Source organism: Nyctereutes procyonoides, unplaced genomic scaffold, assembly GCF_905146905.1.
Source record: "Nyctereutes procyonoides isolate TBG_1078 unplaced genomic scaffold, NYPRO_anot_genome, whole genome shotgun sequence".
NCBI classification, from domain to species: Eukaryota; Metazoa; Chordata; class Mammalia; order Carnivora; family Canidae; genus Nyctereutes; species Nyctereutes procyonoides.
In genome coordinates, this window is record NW_026575157.1 from 879,011 (window position 1) to 891,273 (window position 12,263).

The window sequence follows — 12,263 nt, forward strand, 5'->3', positions numbered from 1 at the left end:
GACAAAGGGGGCAAGATTATGCAGTGGGAAAAAGACAGTCTCTTTAAAAATAGTGTTGAGAAAACTGGACAGCTACATACAAAACAATGGACTAGACCACTTTCTTCCACCACATACAAAATGCACTCAAAATAGATTAGACCTAAATGTGATACTTGAAACTATAAAAATCCTAGAAGACAGCACAGGCAATGAGGTCTCTGACATTGGCCATAGCAATATTTTACTAGACACATCTCCTGAGGCAAGAGAAATAAAAGCAAAAATAAACTATTGGGACTACATCAAAACAAAAAGCTTTAGCAAAGTGAAGGAAATGATCAACAAAACTAGAAGGCAACCTAGTGAATCATGTGAAAAGATATTTGCAGATGACATATGAGATAAAGGGTTAGTATCCAAAATATATAAAGAACGATATAACTCAACACCCAAAAAACAATAATCCAATAAAAGATGGGCAGGACACATGAGCAGACATTTCCCCAAAGAAGACATCCTGATGGCCAAAAGACACATGAAAAGATGCTTGTCATCACTCATTGTCAGGGAAATGCAAACCCAAGTTACAATGGGATATTGCCTTACACTCGTCAGAATGGCTAAAATCAAAAACACAACAAGCAACAAGTGTTGGAGAGGATATGGAGAAAAATGAACCTCTTAGGTTCTGTGGAAAACAGTGCAGAGGTTCTTCAAAAAGTTAAAAATAGAACTACCTACCTTAGGATCCAGTAATCTCATTACTGGGATGCAAGACTTGATCTCATGACCCTGAGATCATGACCTGAGTGAAAATCAAGAGCTAGATGCTTAACCAACTGAGCTACCCAGCCACCCCCCCAAACCAGATTTCTTGCCTGATGTGGGATTCGATCCTGGGTCTCCAGGATCGCGCCCTGGGCCAAAGGCAGGCGCCAAACCGCTGCGCCACCCAGGGATCCCAAAACCAGATTTCTTTTATTGACTTACAAAAAATTCTGAATTACCCATATTGAAATATATCCCTCTCCTCCATTATAAACATCAACTAGTTAATCAATATCTGAAACTTAAAGAAAAATAAATAACAAAATGCAACATAATTTTCTTTCTATGATTGAAAAGGCATAACTACATTTTAAAAAATGGAGCAACAGACAAAATACAATACCTTCTGGATGTGTTTCTCCTGACTGTTAAAATAATGGGTCCTGAGAACAGAGTTCTGAAATAGCTCACAGTCCAAAAACTCCCTGAAAATTAAGAAAAATAAATATTACTTCAAGTGCATCTTATCTCAAAGAATCTCAGTGGCATGTTTTACAATGAAATCTTAACTACTAAAATAAATTATCTTTAAAAATAACACAAAAGATGTAAAATAAAAAATAGTTTTCATTATACACGCTTTCCTTAGGCATGGCTGTTGACCACAACTGATGACCAATTATAAAATTATTTACCAAAATATACTGTCTTTATATACATAAACACTATCACCTATTCTCAAGGTGAGAAGTTAATGGTGATGAAGAGAAATTCTGATCAAGGATTCTGAGAGAAAAGGTATTAGGATTATTTGTAGTCAATACAGAGTTTGAACCACCTCTTTTTTTTCCCTCTCTCTAGATCACCAGGAACAAAAAATGTTAAACTGAGAATTAGAAGCCTTCAGATACAGAATGACATCAACCATATAGGAAAGTTTATAACTTCAGGAATAAAAAAGTAGGTGAAAAGTTTTGACCAGCAAGAGACACAGCCTCTACTTTAATACTGTGGTGGCAGAGGAGGCTTTATATTGATCAATAGGCTAATGGACAGTGAAGCTGGTTGGTGATAAGGAAGGCGTGATGCAGATACCCTGATTCCATTATAGCAACTTCGACTTCCCAAAATAAAGGAGCTACTTTTCATTGTTATTTCATTTTACCAGTACCTGTCAGTTTCCCTAAAACCATACAGGGGAACCAAATTTCTTTTAGTAATGCTTTCTTAAACCCTACCAAAGCAGGCTCTTTGACCATTGTGCTTCCAGATCATTTTCTCTGCTTCATGCTTACTATTATTCTCATTGTAATTGTGAACCCTTTATTCATCTTTGAATCCTCCAACACTTAACATGGTGCAAGGCCAAGAGCTGATGTACAGTAAGTACCTACTCAAAAAGTGAATCTTAAAGACTTTATCAATTAATATGCTATGCTGAAGTAAGAATAATCCATAAAAGGAAAGAGGATAATTATACAGGTCAACTACAATGAAGAATAGCTGCCCTTCTTCTAATTAGTTCACACATACACACATATATACACACAATTCTTCATCAGCAAAATTCTTCTAGTATCTATGTCAATGCTCTCCCAACCCTTACAATCAGCCTGGTAGGATAGCAGATCTCCTTTCTGAACCAGGACTCTAATCATGCTGTCTGAGGTCCTGCACCAACTGGCATGATAACTGGACATTAACACAAATCCTCTAAGCACATACATCAGCTGCTCCTAAGCAACCCTCCATCAGCAGCAGGAAATGTCTCCTACATGTATGAGTCAAAGATACCTAGAATCATAACTAAGGGTAGAATGTTCCTAAAATTTTACAAGTAGACAGAAGGTATCATCTTAAAATAGAACTATAACTATTAGAAATAACAAACAAACAAAAACCCTGAAAAGACCTCCCAGTGGTTTAAAGAAAAAAAAAAAGCATTATCATTTCCTATTAGGACATTACTTTTTCAGCAGCTAAATAAAAACATTACCAAATCATTTTATGTAATAAAATTTAACCTTATTTTGACCTTCCTTATAAAGCAAACAAATCTCTCTATCCAATAAGGTTCCATCTGAACTATGTAAGATGATAAGCAATACCTTAATTGCATTCATTTACATGACTTTGAAACTATTCTGGGCTGAAGTCACTGACTGCAAGGTCACAGCATACAAAAAAGTAAAATGTACGCAATTTGCTGAAGAGGAATGATCCACTTAGAATGATAGCACCAAAAAAAAAAAAAAAAAAGAATGATAGCACCTTCTCCCTCCTCATTAGAAGATATCAAATGCTTAATGCAATCAACAGGTGCGAGTTCTCTTTTTGAAACATATTACATATATACACACTGATTTTATAACTATAAATATATAGATATACTAAGAATATATTTTAGAATAAGTTCATCATATAATCAGTCTGCTTAAATAGAGGTAAAGGACAATCCACTAGCATTTAAAATCAAAAGATGAAACAGAGCTATTATTTTTTCCATTATCTCATAAAATTTCTAACAACCAAAACTCAGATTACAAAGTTATAACAATTTTTAGGACAATAACTACAAACACAGGATCTAAGGTATATTAAGAGTTACTGCTTTCACGTTTTATAACCTAAACAAGCGTATGTTCAACTATTTTGCTTAGAGAAGCAGACTTTACGTGTCTCAAAGTCAGTAATACAACATTAGTAAAAGGAAGGAAATACAACAGACAGAAATGGACTATCACAGATTATAAAAGGCTATGTATATTCTTTGAAAACCTCAGAATATATCAAAACACACAAAAATAAGTTAACCCACCGGAATACTTCCCTGTAGTCTTATCAAATTCTAACACAAACTGGATAATATTGGTATTTGAGTTTACTGGAGAAAAGAAAAGAAAACTAAAACAGGATCTAGGGGTGCTTTAAAAAGGTTTATATTATTAGTACAAATGGAGAGCAGCAAATATTTATTTCAGGTTTTATATATCATCACCAGAATATTCATTTAAGAAGTTTCTGTCCAGAGGTGCCTGGACACCTAAGTCAGTTAAGCACCTGACTCTTGGTTTGGGCTCAGGCCAGGATATCAGGGTTCTAAGGTTGAGCACCACGTCAGGCTTGCACTAGATGAGGAGCCCGCTTGGGACTCTTCTTTCTCCCTCTGCTTCTCCCTACCTCCTCTCTCTAGCTCTCAAAAAAACAAAACAAAACAAAACAAAAAACAGTTTCTGTACAATAAATTAGATAAATCTCCCACGATTAATTTACTAACCAAGTACTTTTATACGACTCAAGCCAATCTTTGTAATTTAAAAGAGTCAGTAAAAGAGAAGCAACACTATTATAAAATGTATGCTTCTTTACTTTCTCTACCCTCACAGAAGGGCAAGACTTTTTTTCATGCAAATCTCTATTAGATCCAAAGAGTTTCAAGTGATGCTCCTCCCCAAAGAACACAAGGATAAATAAATATATATATATTTATGACAGTCAGAGAGAGAGAGAGAGAGAGAGAGGCAGAGACATAGGGAGAAGCGGGCTCCATGCACCAGGAGCCCGACGTGGGACTCGATCCCGGGTCTCCAGGATCACGCCCTGGGCCAAAGGCAGGCGCCAAACCGCTGCGCCACCCAGGGATCCTGGATAAATATATATTTATTCAAGTACCATATTCCTAAATAACCCCAATACCAAAATGTGACTTTGTCCTTTTTAAATGAGAAATAAAATATCTCAATTTTTCTCTAGAAGATAAGCCAATTAACTTTGGATTAGCTTAGCAGTAAAATAAATGCATACATATGTAGTTAAAAGTATTAGTTACTATTACGATCCACATGATATGTATAATTTGTATAACTATATAACAGGCAATCGATGGTTCATATCCTATGACAAAGATAAAAGCACGGGGGCCTATCAGAATCTTCTAATATTGTTTCCAATATTCTTGGTCACATTCTTACGTAAATCTCAGATGGACAATAATTTTCTGATAAAGATGATAACTTTTTGTTATCTCTAGAACACTTCCCCTTTATCCACCCAAATGACCACCGAATGTCATGTGTTCCTACAGCTCATTGATTACAATCACAATAATCTAAAATTCTATCTCATCCACATATTTAGGATCTTCCTCTTCTTGGATATCAGAACATGTTAAAGCCAATTTTTATAGCCACAATCTAGCCTTTGTGTATCTTTAAATGGGCTACAACCTTGAACTGAAAATGAACTATATTAATGGCATCACTCTTACATCTCTCAAAGAAATAAGTCTGAGCCTAGGTTCAGATACACTTCATTTTAACAACATGCATCAATCTCAGGTGAGCCTAGTAAATCCTGCCTACAAAGCAAGTACGCATGCATGCATGCATGTGCACGTGTATATGAGCCTCTTCCATTTTCTCTTTTCTTTTCCGTTTCCTCATCCCCAGGAGGTTAATGAACAAAATATGACACTTTTTAAGTATTAAATCCTGGACTGACAGGGTTGCTCAGATAACACTCAGAAAAGCACAACGTGACTCAATCCGTAAGGAACATGCCAAAAACACTCCATAAAACCAAGTGTATCTAGAATATGCCATATCTCTATTTGAAACACCTGCTAAGAATATGTGACTTCACAATTCCATCTAGGAAACAGTTTTCTTCTTCTCTCACCTGTTCCCCCACCCATCTTGCATTCAACTCCATAAACAGCAGTAATCCACCATTATAAAACAGTTGACGGTTAAAACAATGAGCCAACGAAGAAAGTACAATATTCTATAACTGACATTTACTGCATTGGCCTTGGACTTCTAATCTTTACCAGACGGGCACACAAATCAATCCATCAGCTCATAAAGGTGTGCTTTTTTAACCTCTAAAACAGATGGGATTGGCCAGAAGTGTCTGGCATGTCAAACTGCTAATCACTGCTGCCCTTTGCACAAAATAACCCACTTAAGTTGAGGCATGGTTGCACTGTAACCGACATTAGTCTGTGGGAAACCCATTTAACTGTCACACACTCCTGCCACTCCTGCTCTCCCTTAATTAAGCCTAATGCCTTATGCTTTGACCTTTTGTTCTAGCCTATTAACCCTATCTAGTACAAGTTCAATTATGTTAAACTAAAAACTTTGCTGTAAAATATTAAATGCCAACCTCAAAAAATCATAAGGGACATCCTCCCAGCCCTTAGTTCTATGCACCCTGTTACTCCATGCATGCAACAGTAAAACCTCATTTTTGAAGTGATACTGATTCTTACAGAGTTGAGAAGAACCGAATTATGATCCTAGTCCACCCTTATTTTAGAAACTGAGGCCAGAAAACATTTAACGACTCGCCCATTTCATAGCTTTAGCTGAGCCACAATGAAATCTATCTCATCACTAGCTCTAATCCTTTATTCTCCATGGTATTTTTTTTTTATAAAGAACTTTTTTTTAATTTTTTATTTACTTATGATAGTCACAGAGAGAGAGAGAGAGAGAGAGAGAGAGAGAGAGAGAGGCAGAGACACAGGCAGAGGGAGAAGCAGGCTCCATGCACCGGGAGCCTGATGTGGGATTCGATCCCGGGTCTCCAGGATCGCGCCCTGGGCCAAAGGCAGGCGCCAAACCGCTGCGCCACCCAGGGATCCCCTCCATGGTATTTCTGATTAATAGTTAAACCAACCAAGGTTGTTAAGGATACTAATATTTTCACCACGAATTTGTATCTTTCACCACCCTCTAGGATGCAATACACAAACTGGCCTAAAGCAAAATAAATGAGCATGTGAATAGACCTCAGAACTAATTTCCCAATACACACAAAACTTTCTATCCCTTCGCTATTTTTTTCTTTTTAAAAGTAACAATGATCATCAAAAACTGCTAAATTCTGCAACACTCAAATCTAAGGCAGTATGTATGAATACAATTTTTTTTTCTTTTCTAATGCTTCATCTAAGTATTTAACAGAGAAAATGACTTAAGCTACAGAAAGCAATTACAATTCACAATTTCTCCCCAGTGGACAAACTCACAGCTGGGTATCTTTAAAAATAGCTCTATTTTACACCTATATGTATAAGGATTGCTGTTCACATCTACCAGAATTCCAAAATATAAAAACAAAAAACTTTGAAGTTCACTGTAAAATAAAATCAAATGTAGTCCAAACTAACATGCTGTCATCACTGAGGTATTTTAGTTTTAGCAATAGCAATGTGTGTTATTATTCCTCTATTTTCTTCACACAGCTAGAAAAATTTTCTTTTACTATTCTCACTGTAACACATGAAAATAATATAAAGATCAATAACATCTAACAAATTTTAGATTTCCACCTGTGATTCTTGTGGGAAAACATATATTAATTTCAGATTTTCAAAAGATTAAAAGTCAGATTTTAATTTTATCCTTATTGTTGACTGCCCAAAGCCCATTTACCTATTTTCATTATTAAGCAATACTGTCATTTTACTGGAACCTTACAGGTTAAGGTGACATACCATTTATTGGAATGTACAGTAATTTTTTTTCTAAAGATTTTGTTTATTTATTCATGAGAGACACACAGAAAGGAGAATGCACAATAATTTTTAAAAGAAAGATCATTCAGAGTTGTACTAAAATGATGAATAAATCCAGTGAGGGAATTTATTATGTTTTAAGAGGTAAGAAAACATGGTATCGAGTTTAAAACCCAAAGTAAATGTGTTCATGCTATTAGAATGACACCTTCAAAGGAAAGTGTCACTTGACATTATCAGAAGGAATATATACGAGGATGTATAAAATGTCAAATACATGGATGGATGAGTAGCCAGAATTAAAACAAACACTTGTAGCAGGGACAATTACCAGTAAAATAATGATTCAGCATTGTATTCACCTTTTTTACTGCAAAGGAAAATGCTGTTAATTTATGAGACACCATGTCTTAGTTATAAGAGTCAGTTCATGAACATAGAAATTAAGTCTGATTCTCTGTTGAGGAATCCTACTTTGGAAAATTTATACTACTGTATAGAACTCATGCATTCTTTAACAATGAAAGGCAAAGACAATTCAGTTAATCAGGATAAATCATGATGAAAGCACAAAGTAGAATATATCACATAATTAGTAAATGTGCTTATTTTTCTACCCTTTTACCTTGGACAATAGTCTACTAGCCTACATATCTTCTTTTGCTATGATTTATAAGCATGTGACATATAAAAAATATATGAGCCATGAGAGGAGATGTTTTTTCTGTTTACAAAAGATACCGACTTCTAAACATGCATGAAGTTTAGTAAAACACTTTGTCTTCACAAAGCAAGAAACTGGGTTAAAGTTATTTTAAGAAGATTTATGAAATCTCAGTGTTGCAAATATATATCCCAGATTACCTATACATTTCCTTTAGCATTTGAAAATCACTAGTTTAGAAATTTCTTAGCTCCATTTTAAAATAAACTTCTTTACTACCTTAGCATTATTAATCTAGTTGAACATAATCATGTTCTAACAGAAAATTCACCTCCAGAGAAGAGCAATTGCTAGTTAAAAAAAAATAATAACAGAGAGGCTTCATATATTACTTAAGTCCTATAACTTAGTAAGGTTTGAATCAAGTCATTCTTAATGGAGGCTTTTAGATTACTGAACACCAAAATTAACTCTAGACATGAAATTCTGAAATACTTTCATCTTTCCAACCAGTCAAATCCAATGTGAGTAAATGTGTCAAGGTAGTATATCTTTACCACTACTATTAGCTAGTAAGTTTTCTTAGCTTTGGAAATGAAGCTAAGGAGACTACCTATAAGGCTCTATAAAAAATGTTGTTTCCTTAAAAAATACTTAAATGTTGCCCCCAACGGTTTTGCTAAACATGTTTTCAAATAGATTGTACTTTGTGTATTTTTGAAGAAACTTAGCATTACAAAACAACTTTAAGTGCCACGTAATTATAATGTCACCATCAATTTCACCTTTTCCTTCATAATTAATATGCCTGGAAAGACGATGATAAATTTTAAGGAAGAATTGTTATTCCTTTTAGAAGTCTTTATTTAAATAGTCTGAAGAAAAAAAAATGTAGAATAGCAATTACTATGAATTAGCTATACATAATAATTAGTAGTTGTTACATATAAATACATAAAGGCTCCATTCCTGACCCCCCCCCCCAAAAGCCAGATTTTACCAATAAATTGGGATTGGTATGGTTCAATTCAACTAATGTTTGTAACAGCCTTCTATGTGCCAGGCACCTACAGTACCAACAGGACACTGATGAATTAGCTCCTATTCATGGAGCTTACAATCTACTAAGAAACACAAATGTTAAAGAAGTCTGGCTATTGCAATCAGGGGTACAGAGAACTGGGACAGACAAATCTGATCTTGTTGGAGGCTTGGGGACTATAGTGAGCATCTATTCTCTCTTGCCCACTGGCCCAGGAGTGAGAATATTCCTTTCCAATTTTCTGGCTAAAATACAGTTTGTGAACCATATAAGTGACTACCTTAGGTTTCTTTTCTCTTGCTCTCATTTTAGAGGGGTGGATCTAGATGCACCTGGTTCAGGGCACATTACACTAGTCCACACAGTGCCATCTCATCTTGTTACCCTTTCACAGGAGAACACTGAAACACTGTCCACGACATTTGTATTATATTCCCAATTGAGCTGATAGACCCAACTACCTGCACTAACGATTTTATAACATTACTCTTTAGTGATATCTAGAGCTGACCTGTAGTTTGATCCCACTGGTCAACTAAAGGTACCTGACTCTGTTAATCTACAAATAGAAGTTTCCCTACTGATTTTTAAATAGAACTCAAAATGTATATAACATGTAGAAACAAAGCTGCTGCACGAATAGATGCGCACCTGTACTGTAAAACTTGTTTTTAAATTCTCAGCCTAGAAAGTACATTCTAAGTACTAGAATACATGAATCACAAGACTGTTCTGAAGACCATATTTCAGCAGCAAGGAAGAAAATAGACTACAAGAACTAGGGGGATGTGGTTGGCCTTGTCTCACCCCACTTCTCAAGACTGTCTTTCTGGAATCATAAGGTCAGTTTGGACTTTACTGCTGGATCCATCACCAAAGGTTATTAACTATTTCTTAACATGTGGTACACAAGCCCTCTTGCTAAGACTGCCTTAAACAAATGCAAAGTGTGAATTAAATTAAGACTTGATTTCTTATCTTGGGTTTACCCAACCACTAGCTGTCAAGTTTTAGAATTTACCTAAATTCTCAGGGACTCAATTTCCTCCTCTACCTAAATTCTCAGGGACTCAATTTCCTCCTCTGTAAAATGCAAACAATACATGTTTTGGAAATTTTATTTTTGTTTTTTCAAGTTTTTATTTAAATTCCAGTTAGTTAACATGCAGTGTAATATTAGTTTCAGGTACAATATAGTGATTCAACATTTCCATACAACACACAGTGCTCATCACAGCATTAACAATGACAATAATGTTGGAAGATAAAGTAATTTACCCTGTTGTATCACAAGTATACCCTGGCAATAAAAAAAAATAAAAAAAAAAGGACAAGTGAGAAATTGAGAAAACAGGGAAAATAGGAAACAAAGAGAAAGGCGGATCAAAAGAAAAAAGTGTATAAGTGCCAAAAAGTAGCACTTATCACTATTTGAGTTATAGTTCATATCAACTACCTATCCTGTGTGATCTTCCATTAAGCAAGATGCCTCTATAATCCAACTTGCTTGAAAATAGGGACCACAAGATACCTCTATGACCAATATACTTAAACCTGGAGCAGCCATAGCTTTTATCAAATTTCCTTCCAATCTGAAAATCTAAAAATTCTTTGTAATTACTTCAACTTGTGAAAGCTAAAGCAAAAAAAGAAAGAAAGAGAGAAAAAGAGAGAAAAGAGAAAAAGAAGAAAGAAAGAAAGAAAGAAAGAAAGAAAGAAAGAAAGAAAGAAAGAAAGAAAGAAGAAAAAGAAAATATGATGCTGATTCAGGTCCGTCAAGGATTACTAGGATAGATAGGTAAGAGCAATGTTTTACTAACAAAGCAAACAAATGCATTGGTTTGTTTTGTGTCAACAACACCAAACATATGGATATTGGGAAAGAACTAAATGGTGAATACAGAATTTCCATCTTCAATCCTTGGCTTCAAGGAGATTCAGTCTATCAATTAAATTTTTAAAAAGGTATGAATGGGTTAGGGAAATAATATAACCACATATCTGAACTCTAGAAAGGGGGGGGTAGGGTGGTGTTTTTTGTTTTTTTCCCAGATGGCTCACTTACAGTTTCTCTTTATTTGGCCAGATACAATATATTCTCTTAATAAAACATAATAGTAAAACATTTCTTTGCAGCTTTTATAGAAGCCTTTTTGTTTATCCAACATCTACTTGGCAATTCAAAATCCAAAGCACACTAGAAAATATGTACATGAGCCTTATTACTCATCCTTGTGTCTCCAATATAGTTTTAATTTGACTGTATCTTTTAGCGTAAAGGGAACCACTCGGCTTCTTTTGAGTTCCAAATTCCATAAATTTTAAATGAGTTAAGTAAAAAGAGGTGGAGAGATTTATAAACAATAAACAATAGAAGAACATTTCTGATGTATACTTAAAACTATGCTACATGCCACAAACCTCCCTAACTTAAAAATCTCTTTCCTGACCATGGTCTACTCCCAAAATGAAGTCAAATGCTCATCTTTCTATTTCCACTTCCTTCTTTTTTTTTTTTTTTTTCAAAATTATGAGTTTTTTTTTTTAATTTTTATTTATTTTTTATGATAGTCACACAGAGAGAGAGAGAAAGAGGCAGAGACATTGGCAGAGGGAGAAGCAGGCTCCATGCACCGGGAGCCCGACGTGGGATTCGATCCGGGGTCTCCAGAATCGCGCCCCGGGCCAAAGGCAGGCGCCAAACCGCTGCGCCACCCAGGGATCCCTTTCCACTTCCTTCTGATAAATGCACAATCCCATTACTAAATTCCTCTTCCTATCAAAGAGCCTAGTTTATTAGCATAATGTAGTCTTTAAAATAAAATTATTGTGGGTGAAGATAGGGCAATAAACCAAATTCATGTCAGGAACTGTTACAGTCAAGAATTTTAACTTTTCAATCAGGAAGAGCTAGGGTCTGAATTTGTGGCAACTGCTCTTTGAAGTAGACAAACATAATTAGCCTCGGGAATACCTGGATTAAGACCATGACAAGGTATTTTAATGAATTATATCAAGACACATAGTTGCTTTCTCTGCCTCACAGAACTCCACAGTAATTCTGTGATATACTTCACGAGGGTTAGCATCTGAGGAGGGAAATGAGTTTGCATGGTTACCCTTGTTGTCTACATTTCTCTTGAGAATTAACAGCAAATCCAGCAAATCCTGCAGAATTATCAACTGGAAACAGAGTGCCTTTCTCCTGAGACTGGTCTGAGAATCCAGGCTGGGCAGATTTGGAGGTGCTGCATGAGTTCTGTGCCTACTAAGTTTGGGAGCAG

At 35.4% G+C, this 12,263-nt stretch overlaps 1 protein-coding gene across 4 annotated transcripts in view; it reads right to left on the minus strand.

Annotated features, from left to right (window-relative positions):
• Nucleotides 1-12,263, minus strand: part of NRIP1 (nuclear receptor interacting protein 1) — a 99,663-nt gene that overhangs the window by 78,147 nt on the left and 9,253 nt on the right. For all 4 annotated transcript variants that reach the window (XM_055313815.1, XM_055313818.1, XM_055313814.1 and 1 more), the window contains exon 2: nucleotides 1,154-1,235. The gene's annotated coding sequence lies outside the window, so the exon portion shown is untranslated. The remainder of the gene's footprint in view (nucleotides 1-1,153; nucleotides 1,236-12,263) is intronic.